General features: G+C 40.1%; 1 protein-coding gene across 3 annotated transcripts in view; it reads left to right on the forward strand.

The window, feature by feature from the left end:
• Opcml (opioid binding protein/cell adhesion molecule like) overlaps window positions 1-12,988 on the forward strand; it is a 1,382,967-nt gene that overhangs the window by 40,829 nt on the left and 1,329,150 nt on the right. The gene's annotated exons all lie outside the window — the stretch shown is intronic.

The raw sequence follows: 12,988 nt of genomic DNA on the forward strand, positions 1-12,988 counted from the left end.
GAAAGGTATCATGAGATAAATACAGTTCTATTATTTCTGTCTTGTTTTTTTAATTTTTCTGATTTTCTCTCTTGATAATTTTCCTCTGGCATATTTATTATACCAGTATGAATTGTAAGTGCTCATTGCTTCTCTCTCCTCTACATGCAGGCATTCCCCTCTATGTATCCACAGGGATTCTTTCTAGGAACCCTATGGATACCAAATCCACAGTTGTTCAAGTCTTTTATATAAAATGGTGTGGCATAGGCACATAGCCTACACACATCCTCTGAGAAAACTCTAAGTCATCACTAGATTATCAATAATATTATATAAATGCTATGTAAATATATTATTTATATATCAATGACAAGAAAAAAGAAACTACTCTGTATGTGTTCAACTGGACATAAATGGCTCCACAAGTATTTTCATCTAGGGTCAATGGTTGCTTGAATCTACAGATGAAGAACCCAAAGACAGAGTTGTGTGTGTGTGTGTGTGTGTGTGTGTGTGTGTGTGTGTGTGTGTGTGTATGCACACATAAACATACACACATGCACATGTGTATGGGTATGCAAGTATGTGTATGCCCTCTACTTTTTAATGCACTGTAGGCAATTTCTTTTCTGTGGTACCATGACCAGAAGTGCATTGGTTTCTAAGAAGTGACCCAGGGAAACACTTTGTTTATTTTGTTGTTCATGGGTTTATGGTTCTGGCATGAAACCAAGGTTTTGGCACACTTTGGACAAATGTTGTACACCTGAGCCCCACCCCAACATTATGGGAACCTTTTAGAGTACAGCTCCCACTTGAAATGCTGTTGTCTTCTATGATCCTTCAAATGCCATGTGGGCCCTTCTTGCCTATGTTTCTTTTTCCTTCATCTTTTGTAGTGTCCTTCATGAAAATAGAACTAGAGATTCCTTAGGCAAGAATTTAAGAACATGATGGGGAGAATTGTTTATGAGTAAGACAAACCCTGACCAGAAATAGATGTGTTCTCAGCCTATTCTTTTCAGAAGATGGTCATGGCAGGGAATCAATCTAATAAAGAGATGGCTTTTTAGAATTTGAAGGACTCTTTTTCAGGCCAAATGATGCTTGGGGAAAGAGCTAAAGTGCCTGGAAATCTTGGCACAAGTGGACCAGTAATGGTTACATGATATCCATGCTGTCTTTTGCACCTTGACCACTCTAACTTCTCCAGGGCTACCTTCCTAATGCCATTAGTCACTTCCCATTCTTCACTAATTCTGTGGCCTTATAAAAGTCTCTCAAAGAATTTTCCTTTGCTAGTCATTTGTTCATTCATTAATATGTTCTGAAACCATATCTAATGAATAAAAATTAGATCCAAAGACTTTAGTTTAAGAAATTACCTGAATAAGAAGTGTGGGGGCCAGGTACATGTGCAATTACAATCCCTACAATGCCAAGACTTCTCTATAAGAAGCTCTTACTTCCTCTCTTGCCTTTATCAATACATAGTCAATAAATACTTAAGATCAGCCGGGCATGGCGGCACACGCCTTTAATCCCAGCTCTCAGGAGGCAGAGGTAGGAGGATTGCCATGAGTTCAAGGCCACCCTGAGACTCCATAGTGAATTCCAGGTCAGCCTGGGCTAAAAGTGAGACCCTACCTCAAAAAACCAAAAAAAAAAAAAAAAAACAAAAAAAAAAACTTAAGAGCAATTGCAAGGGGATCTGTCTAGGTCTTTTGTGGACTCTAAAATCTCATCCAGAGAAGGATTTCAGGAAAGAAGCTGGAGATTAATACCACAGTTTTGGGGGAGTTCTGCTTGTGATAGATATTCAAGAGTCATTTGTGTGTTGGTGTTTGCTAAAGTCATTGGTATGGAAAACTTCTCAAAGATGATGCTAGTAAGAGGCTCTCAGGATCTCCCACACAAAGATGGAGGACAAGTAAGACTTGGAAAGGAAGAGCTGAAGGAGTGACAACTGAAATAGAAAGAAAAACCTATATAGCAATTCTGAGGAAGACAGAAAATAAGAATTTTAAGAAGCTGTGGTGACTAGGTAGAATATTGGTGGGTATGTGAAGTATGAATAAAGCAGAGAACACTGAATAATCTGGGGACTGATCATTGGTGATCTTTACCAGAATTCTTACAATGAAAAGAGAACTGAGTCTGACATGACCTAAGAAAAGAGAGAGGTAGGAGGACATAGTGTGATGGTTTGTTGCCAGTAGCCTCAAGTATTTGTAGCTGAGCCTCATACCCAATCTTAGTGGACAAAGCCTTGCTGGAGGAGGTGTGTCAGCGGTGTCTGGACCTTGAAGTTTACTAATCCAGCCCTACTGCATGTTCAGTAGATAGCTCAGTTTGCTGCTACCTCCAAGTTGATGTAACAAAATGTGATGCCCTGCCGCCTGCTCTGTTAGGTTTTCCCTGTCATGATGAAGCTTCCCCTAGAAACTTTAAGCCATAAATAAACCCTTTCCTTCCATTAGCTACTTTGGGTCCTGTGTTTTGTTCTAGAAATTAGTCACTAATTGCTATACACAGTCAATTTTCATAATTTTTGGAAGTGCTCTATAAAAATCATCATTAACATTATAGTGGTAAATATGTACCTGTGGGAAGTACAAGGTAGGTTCTCCTAAAACTCTGGTTATTCTTTGAGTTATGTATGTTTCTACTCAAGGACACCTCACATAATAAATAGTTGATTCACTAGCATTAAACTCAGTGCCATAATTGTATTCTACACAGTGCTTCTGTATTGGTTTCATTTTCTCTTTAAGGTAAAACACAGCATCCATTCACTTAAAATATTAGATACCCTTAGTACTATGCATGGGAGTTGTTTGAAACAACTACCTTACCAAATGCCACAGGCTGAAAAGGATGCTTGTCTGTTGCAGTGCAAGAGCTCAAACAAGAAGGCCAAACCTCTTCTTGTTTGACTTTAGATGGGAACATGAACTCAAAGTGACTTGAATTTTTGCTGCCCTGTGCAAGTTTCCAAATAACTGGGAGAGCTTTTTTAGTATTGATTTGGGGTTCACAAATAATTGTTTGCACATAGGCAAATGTGAAATTATGAAACTGTTTAGTGCACAAACTATAGAAAACTCTTTGAATATGTTTTGTTGAAAGGTTTTCTGTGGTAAGAGAAGTTGTGGTTGGCTCCAAATACTACATATGATATTACTGTGTTTTTATGATGAGAAAAAATGATGACAAAGAGGTACCTTAGACAAGATGAGAATAGGTAGCTTTCAAATTGTCAGTTCAAGGACGACCTTTGATGAGAGCAAAAATAGTTCATTGGGCAATTCATTGAGGGGTTCTAAATGATATCCTCTCACAATCATATAGGTTTTGTGTATTTTCTTATTAATTCCTAGGCATGTTATACTTTTTGATGTATCAATTAGCTTTTCTTTATTATTGTACTTCATAAGTGCTCATAGCAGCCATAAAGGGCATATATTGATTTGGCATATTTCTTTTATATACAATTGCCTTATTGACCCCTTTGCAAGTATTAATATTTAAATGAGGTGTTTGCAGATTTAGGATAACAGTTATATTTTAGATAACAATTTTCTGCCTTTTCTTCTTTCAGTATTTATTTAAATCTCCAGAACAGTATTGCATATCCTTTTCTTATTCCTATGTTTATAGAATTGCCTTCTGTGTTTCAATGTTAATATGGTACTTTGTTAGTTTTAGCTGCAAAACTATGAGCTCTATTTTTGCCATAGCCTCCTTCTCCCCCTTCCCTTCAATTCTCTTTCCTTCCTTTACTTTCTTTTCCCCTCCTTTCCCTCTCCTGCCTTCTTTTCTTCTCACTTACCTGCCCTTATGAATGATTATTGATTTTAATAGAGATTTGTTGTGCATTAATAATATTATGGCATGATATATCTCTATATTTGAAATGATGAATTATCATAGATAGATGCCCTGTAGTTAAAAATCTTACAATATATGCCAGTTCTACTTGGATGTGGTATAATTTTTAGAATGCTGCTCAATTCTTATTCTACATTATTCTTGATAAAATGGTCTATATTTTCTAATTAGGTTCTATAGATGGAGGATATAACAATATAAATTTAATTTGAAAAGTTTCTTCTTATTCTTTTCTCTTGTGGCTCCAGACCTTTGTGTCCCTAGTCCCTCCTGCTCTTTGTTAGTTCCACTTTTTGATAGCACATGCACTGCCTGATGTGGATGCAATTTTCTCTTGTTGCCAATGCTTCATTTCTGTACTGTGCTCTTAGTTCCCAACTCTGCTTTTCAACTGCTGGTTGGGTTTCCTGACATTTTAAAAAATAGAATCCTAAGTGTGTAAGCTCACTTATGAGACCTTATGTAATTGGACCATGCATTTAAGTCCCTTTTTATTTTATTTATGTAAGCATCCCTCTTTTCTATTGTCATGCCCCCATTAAGAATCATTCATTGAAGTGTATTTACTATCTAGTTCTTTAGTCTCTTGTAATTTTCTCTGTATCTGCTATGGATAAGTCCAGCTAGATGCCTCTCTTCATGCAGTACCTATCATCTTCCTGTTTATCTGTCTATCTTTTTGCCCACATGCTCCAGCTTCAAACTCACCTGCAGTCATGTCTTCACTTCCCTCCACACTTGGCTAAGTCCAACTTCCTAAAGTTTGTTCATCTACCAAGTATAGGCAAATATCTCAATTTTGTTTTAGTTCATCGTTTTCCAGGTTAGTAATTAGTTTATTTTTGTATACTTAAAACATTTTTAATACTTCTCTTTAAATTACCCAATTCAAATATTTTCCTCACATTTTCCATTTTTTTTCTTTTCTCTCTCTCTCTCTCTTTCTTTCTTTCTACCTTCCTTTCTTTCTTTCCTTTTTAGACAAGTTCTATGTATCAGATGCTGACCTTGAATTTCTGATCCTCCTGTTTCTACCTCCTGAGTATATGAATTACTGTTGTGTACTTCCTATGACTGGTAACATTTTAGGCTTTTTACCTCTATTTTACAATGATATTCTTCCTTGTTTTATTCTATTAACTAGGCAGCTTTACCCTTGTCAGTTTCATTGCATAATTGTGAAACCCATAGTTTCTTCTGCATCCCCATTTCCCTGTGGTGAATCTTAGGAATTAGAACCCAAGCTCGCTATTATGACAAGGAACCTCACTGGGCACCTTTCTCTGTAGGTTGTCATCACCTGATGTTTAAGATATTTGAATTCAAATGCCACTATACTCAGGTGTCTTCCTACTGTGTCATTGAAATATTGTTGAATCATCATCAGTTCATATGTGTATGGCAGCTCTTCTCTCCCTGCTGTTGACATGTCTGCCATCAGTTGTGATAATCTGGCTCAGCTCCATGGTTTCTGCTGTTTTCTCACAGGTAATGTACTTCCTCTGAATTCCGTGCCTCCACCCTATACAGGACATGTCAGAGTGTTAGTTAGTTGTGTCTGTGGTGGCTTTGAGTTATTGCCTCTGCATGGTTTAGGCATTATGGTATAGATGTCCTTTTGTACAAACTCCTGCAAGGATATCCAAATTTTCTGACCTCACTGTCCCTCCTTCTTTCTAGGAGAAAGCATTTTATCTACTTATTGCCCTTTAAGTATGAGAGCCTGTGTCAGTCAAGGTTCTCTAGAAGAAAAGAACCAAAAGAATATGTTATAAAAAAAGGGGGATTTTTGGTGTGGTAGTTTGAATATATGGTCCCAAAGACTCAAGTGCTTTATTAAAATTGACCTGCAACTTCAGACCCTAGCAGGCAGATCCCTGGCATAGGGGGCATTCCACTGGGGGGCGGGGTGGGTCACTGGGGGTGGATCATGGAATTCAGCCCTAAGGTAGTTTGGGGGAAGATCTGAGACCAGGCCTATTAAATGTGGAGAGCAGTTGTGATGGCTGGTGTTGGTGTTTACTTGCTGCAGTTGTTTCCCAATGCTTGGATCTATAGATGTGACCAGCTTTCTTCTGGTGTTGATGATGCTCCCCTGGAATTTGTAAACCTGAAATGCACCCCCTGCTTAAGCTGTGTGTGATTGGCTGTTTTTCTCAGAAATGTAAAACTGACTACAGCAATCAGATTGCTTTATACAGTAGGTAGATTTGGTAGTCCAGAAATAGCCAAATGCATTCCAGAGAGAAGAATCTGGAAATTACTCAGTCCAAGATACCTCAGTTGTATTGGCCTAGGGTTGGAGGCTGGAAGCTCCCTAGAGAGTTGCTGAGGCTTAGTCCACATTGAAAGGATGAAGAAGCTGTAATGTGATTAATGTAGGGATGGTTGCAACAACAGACACTCACTTAGCAAGAATGAAGCTTGTCCTCTCTGGCTGACATTCTTTTTTAAAATTTAATTTTTTTTATTAATTAGCTTTGTATTCAGCAAATAAAGTCAGTTTGGCACCATTATTAGGCTTATCCATGACCTACTCCCTCCCCTTGTCCCCTCCTTGTTGATATATATAGGTCATGCATTGTGGAGTTAGCCCACAGTTATGGGTAGGATAAATGTCTCTGCATATCATGTCCCAACATGGGGCTCTGACCTTCTTTTTGACCCCTCCTCCGCAAAATTTCCCTGAGCCATGTTGGGTTCATCTTTGGTCTGCTTCAGTGATGAGGTGTTGGGGGCCTCTGTGTCTCTGGCTCTCTGATTTGGTAGGAGTTGATTTTTCTCTGTGTTGATTTCCTTCACCATTGTGCTAGTGGTACCCAGTTCACCAGGAAAACATCAATCACCCTTGCTTGTTTCACCAATTTTTCTTAGTGTCAGCTGGAGCCCTTTTGAGGTATGATGGGGTGGCTCTCTCCTTAGGATCTACATCTATCTGAAAAAGAGAAGCAGATTCTCCAACAGAGGGTAAGTTAGCACCAGGAAAAATGAGATAACCCTTACTTTTTTTTATAGAGAATTTAATAGGTGTAGGCCCTCTTGTAGTTCACAGCTGATGGTAGCTTGATAATGGAGAGCGGGCTTATGTTTGGATGTGGTTCTGACTTGTTTCCAAGCTCTAGCTATGGGTCCTGTACCACTGAGGGGATCAGTTAGCTGAATCAAGAGCAGTTGGTTCCCCACCATGGCTGTGTGCCACTATTGCACTTGTGTGGGCATCACACCAGGTTATTTATTGCTAAGTAGGTTGGACCATGAGTTGCTTGGACAGATATTGGTCATTTTCCCTCAGTTGCCCATGCAGCACCTTCTGGCACTAGATACACTGACTATCTGGGGACTGGCTCTCTTCCAGCTTCCAGCCATGCAGTTCCATTTTACATGTCAGCTGCATAAGGTGTCTTCAGCAGTAGGGTCTTACCACTAACCTTTGGTGGGTCATCAAGTACTCTGACAGAAATCTGCCTTTCTTTTAGGAAACCTTGTAGGTCTCTCTGATCAAAAGCTCATTGTGGATGATAGCCACATGCTGGTAATGGGAGTTACAGATCAGTGCCCACTAAGAAAAGGAAGAAAAAATAACTAATATGCAAGAGTTAGAGAGAGAGAGAGAGAGAGAGAGAGAGAGAGAGAGGTGGGGAGAGAGGGAGTGAAGCTGTAGAAGATTAAGGTCAGTCTTCATCATACCCACTTTAGTGTCGACATTCTTATATGGCATCCAGAGCCTAGCTCACTGGACAGTGTCACTCATGATCAGGTCAGGTCATTGCCCTTCAGTTAATTTCCACATGTCAATTCCCTCTGGCAACATCTCCACAGACACACATTGCAGTGTACTTTACTACTCCTATGTACCTCAATCCAGTCATGTTTACAAGAGCAACTATCACAGAGCCTATCTCCACTCTATTTAATACCATCTAGTTATTGTGATTAAAAGCTATGAACACTTTTCTGTACCTTGTTTCATTCTTCTTTCCTCTGTGTCTCATGTCATACTTTAAAAACTTTACTTCTTTTTTGTGGTTTTTTATTCTCAATTTTTATTACCATTTTCCATCCCCCCCCCCACTTTCCCCTTTGAAATTCCATTCTCCATCATATCCCCTCCCCTTCTCAATCAGTCTCTCTTTTATTTTGATGCCATGATCCTTTCCTTCTCTTATGATGGTCTTGTGTAGGTAGTGCCAGACACTATGAGGTCTTGGATATCCAGGCCATTTTATATCTGGATGGAGCACATTGTGAGGAGTCCTACCTTTCCTTTGATTCTTACATTCTTTTTTTTTTTTTAATTTTTTTAAATTATTTATTTACTTATTTGAGAGCGACAGACACAGAGAGAAAGAAAGATAGAGGGAGAGAGAGAGAATGGGCGTGCCAGGGCTTCCAGCCACTGCAAACGAACTCCAGATGCGTGTGCCCCCTTGTGCATCTGGCTAACGTGGGACCTGGGGAACCAAGCCTCGAACCGGGGTCCTTAGGCTTCACAGGCAAGTGCTTAACCACTAAGCCATCTCTCCAGCCCTCTAACATTCTTTTTGCCACCTCTTCCGCATTAGACCCTGAGCCTTGCAAGGTGTGATCAAGATGTTACTCAGTACTCCAGTCACTGCTTTCCAGCACTATAATACATTCTGAGTCATCCCAAGGTCACTTCCATCTGAAAAGAGAAGATTCTCCACACAAAGTGAGAGTAGCATTAATATAAGGGTATAAATATCAAGAGAAGTGCTTACTGGGCAGTTTGATAAACATAGTATATACATTTTTCCAGACATCAGCAGATGTTACACCCCTAGGGTTCATGACTACCCTGTTTTAAGTTTTGAGTATCAGGGATGTGCCCCCCGCCCAATGGAGCAAGCCTAAGGCCAGTTGGAGGGCAGTTGGTTTCCACCATGAAAGACCTGCCATTATTGCACCTGTTGGCTCATTTGGCCTGGCTGGTCAATTATAAGGCGTGCAGTGTCCACTGTTGAGTATCTTCACTGGTGGTATCTATTTCTCCCATTGAACTACATGTAGAATGGCTTCTTCCAGCTTTCTGTCAGCTGGTCTACATGGAGGAGGTTATCAGCTCAGTTCCAGCAGGATTTCTCAGTCACCTTGCAGCCCAATTATGTGGAGTCTTCAGCAATAGAGTCTTACCAGCGATTCCTGGTCGGAAACCAAGGGCCTCAGCAATAGCCTGCAATGTTTTGGGGGCATCAGGGACCTCCCTGGCCAACAACTCACTGGAGGACTCCTATCCCTGGCACTGAAAATTTTCTAACAATGATCTATGGCTCCCGAGTCTTCCATTGTCTGAAACTGGAGGATTCTATCTGATTTATTTGCATCCTCTTAGATTTTGATTAGCCCTCCCTCCACCTTTTCTTTACTCAATCTCTTCCCCTGATCTCACTTTGGGCCTTTTCACCCCATTAATCTATTCTTCTACTTACATATATACAATACCAACTTATTAAGTACCTTCCTCCCTTCCTTTTACTTCTTTTTGAAAGCTGAACTTAGAGGCACCTCAGATATAGCACATGTTGTAGCCATACCTCATTTTCTACCTTTATTAGAACTTTTAAATAAACAGTGCATTTTGGCAATGGCTCAAGGGATATGATTTTTGTGGACTGCTGAGAGTAATTCTCCTGGACATTTTCACTACTTTTACTTTCATTAGTTGGAACTGTAGACCCTGTTACATGTCCTTTTCTTTGGTGTTCAATTGTGGGAAGACAGATTAAGAAACAATGAAACAAAGGACATATACTACTGAATTTGCTCATGGAGAGCCATTTATCCATTGGTCAGTGGATTCCCTTCTTTGTGTTTCATTATTGTCTCTTGGAAAATGAGATTAATTCCCATTTTCCAAGGATCCATTAAATTATAATGTTATATTTGATTAGCAAAAATTATCCTGAGAATGAGGCAAGCCTGTGCAGTTTTGCATATAAAACAACTCAATGCTTATCCTGTTTTGATTGCATTTGTGTGTATAGTATGAATGGTATATGTTTATGTGTTGTGCACGCATGTATGTGTATGCATGTGGGAGCAAAGCAGGACATTGGGTGTCATTGTCTATCATCTTTCTTCCTAATCTCTCTGAGACAGGGTCTTTCATTGAACCCAGAGTTCATGGTTTCTCTCTTATATTGGCTGACCAGCTGGTCCCAGTGATCACCTTGACCCTGGGTTCCTTCAGTGCTGGGGTTCCAGATGTGTGCAGCCACACCCAGCATTTTGCATGGGTTCTGGAGGATGAGCCAGGTCCTCAGGACTGTGCACAATGTGCCCTTTCCCATAGCTGTCTTCCTAGCTACCCAAGAATAGTTTTCAGTTGCTTTAGCCTTTGATAACATCCTGGCCTCTAATTCATGTCACAACTTCACCCTTATGTATGGTTTATACAACTAAGGGGTTCATTATTCAGAGAACTACTTATTTAAGTAGTAGCCTCTAGTCTCTATGTCCTATGTGTGTGACGGTCTTAGTCATAAGCCATTGCATTCTTAGTGTCTAGATGTAGGATTAAGTGGAAAATAATTTCAGTACTATGTGGTGCCAAGACATTTTGTTCACACTTCCAGAGAAACCAGGTAATTTGGGGCCAAATTAGTCAATTATGTCATTCATATAGCACCTACTATAGGTCACACTCTAGGTAAGACACCAATGATCTGAAAATGACAAATATAGCATAATCTTTCCAATTTAGGAAATTCAGATTTGGAGAAGGCTGGGACATATGCACCATCTTACATGAGAGTGGGATAATACAAAAAAGCCTTTATAGCATGGAGAAAAATTTTGATATGTGCTTAGCAAGCACTTCATGGCTGATGTAGACTTTGCAAAGAACAGTTAGAATTTTATAGATAGGAACTGAGATTATGCTAACCTTTGGATAATTTTGTCTCAGTTAGGGAGTAGGTGCAGATGAACATGGTGGGTCCAATGTCACATTCAGGGTCAATGGGCATAGCCAGTCAAGAGATAGAAGACTACTGAAAGGACCAGCCAGTTAAGGATGGATGAGAACACAGACTTGGTGGGACACCCCTGACCCCAATACTTGGTTCAGAGCAGTAGAAGGCAGTGAGTGGGATACACAGGTACTGAGTGGGTTCTGAAGAATGCTGTGAGGGACTAAATCCTGGTATGACATTCTAGGCCATGTGAACCAGGGCCATATGGCCATCCTCTGGACTTCAGTTTAACCTCTAATATGAAGATACTGGTAGTAGCACTCACCTGCTAAGATGAGAGTTGTTCAATAAAGCTAGCCAATGGCCAGATGTGAATAGTACCTGGCTCAGAATAATCACTAAACAAGCTTCAGCCAGCTATAAATGTAACTTGAGTTGAGAGCAATCAAAGATGGGAGGGACAGGTAGAATGCACATGGATACCTGCTCAAAATAGATTTTGCCAGGATCCTGAAATGCTGTATGTCTTTGTTCTTTACTCACAGAGTGAATGTGCAGGCTTTGCATCTGCAGGCACATACTGCCTGATTGTATGATTGTGTACCTTGCAGGCACTGCTGCTTGATGCTCTTTTGTTGTTGTTGTTTTGAGGTAGGGTTTCACACTAGCTCATCCTGACCGGGAATTCACTCTGTAGTCTCAGGGTGGCCTTGAACTCATGGCAATCCTCCTACCTCTCCCTCCCAAGTGCTGGGATTAAAGGCGTGTTTCACCATGCCTGACCTTGACACTGTTGACTGTTATCCTCCCAACAACCAGCAGAGAGGTGGCCTCTAGCTTAGTCCAGCTTGACTTCTTAGTGTTATATGCAGTGTTAGATGTGACTGCAATATGTGATGTCTTCAGCAATAGAATCTTTCTCTCTAGTTCTGCTGGGTAACTGAGAACACTGGCAATAGTCCGCATTGTTTTTTGGGAAACTCTTGGCCTCCCTGACTAATAGCTCTCTGAGGTGGTGGGTAACTCATCCCTGGCACTGAGTTTTACCTGCAGCAACCTATGGCTTCAGGGTATAGTGTTCTCTTCCTCTCACCCCAATAGACTACTTCTGTCCAACCTTTCTCTCTCTTTCTTTAAATTATATATATATGAAGTCCTAAACCAACATGAGGCATAGGCATAGCAGTAAGTTATTTGCCCAAGGTAATGCTGGAAAAGTTGGCAGCCTAGAATCCCCCTTGGCTGTGATACCTCAGGGGGAGCTCATTGGACAGTAGGCACACATATGAAAAATGAAAACTGGTTATAGTATCTGCTCTTAAGGAATCCAAACTTGAATAGTGAATGCTAGGCAGAAGTAATTGTTAAATGAGGAAGCATATAATTAAAATGTCAAAATAGTGCAGCAAATGGAAACATAGTACTTTTTTTTTTAGTTTGTCTAGTGTTTGTTAGTCTCAATGGCTTTTTGAAGGGAGTAAGTCTTAGACTTTAATTATAAGTTTGTAATTTGTCTTACAAAACTTTCAGATGTATAGTAACTTGAAGAAATTCAGTGGAAATATATACCATATTCTCCTATGCTCAAACCTGGAGACCCTTGTTCATACACTAAGAGTTCTCTCATAGTCAGTCTTCTTCCTCATTAGCACAGACACAAAGGGGTCCAAAGAGGCAGGGAGAGAGGAACGGAGGCACTAAGGGGACTGAATGCCAAGGAGACAGGAGTGACCACACCACATGGCTCTCTTCACTGTCTTTTTGCTCCTCCCAACTTCTCAATGCCAGGGTGCTCCCCAGGTAAATCATGGTCTTACCCTTTACTCTTCTGTACCCTAACCTAGGATGATTTGCCCCTTCTCCAATAAAGGCAAACCAAAAGGAAATCTATAATTATCATTACTAATTCCACTTAATTAGAAGCCAGCAGTCAAATCGGCTTTCTCATAATTATCTGATAAGCAGTAAGCACATCTCATAGATTATAATTAACACTACTTAATTAAAATCTAATATACACACACCCTTTCCTCAAAATATGTCTAATTGGGTTCATAGCAGCAGCACATAAAAATTCATCTTTGATTACCCCTCTGTAAGTATTTCAAATTCCCACTGTCTGTTCATTTGGTCCTCTGGGAAAACCAAAAGTGAATTGTAGATAATTCTGCTGTTGTATTTTT

Source organism: Jaculus jaculus, chromosome 3 (assembly GCF_020740685.1).
Source record: "Jaculus jaculus isolate mJacJac1 chromosome 3, mJacJac1.mat.Y.cur, whole genome shotgun sequence".
NCBI lineage: Eukaryota > Metazoa > Chordata > Mammalia > Rodentia > Dipodidae > Jaculus > Jaculus jaculus.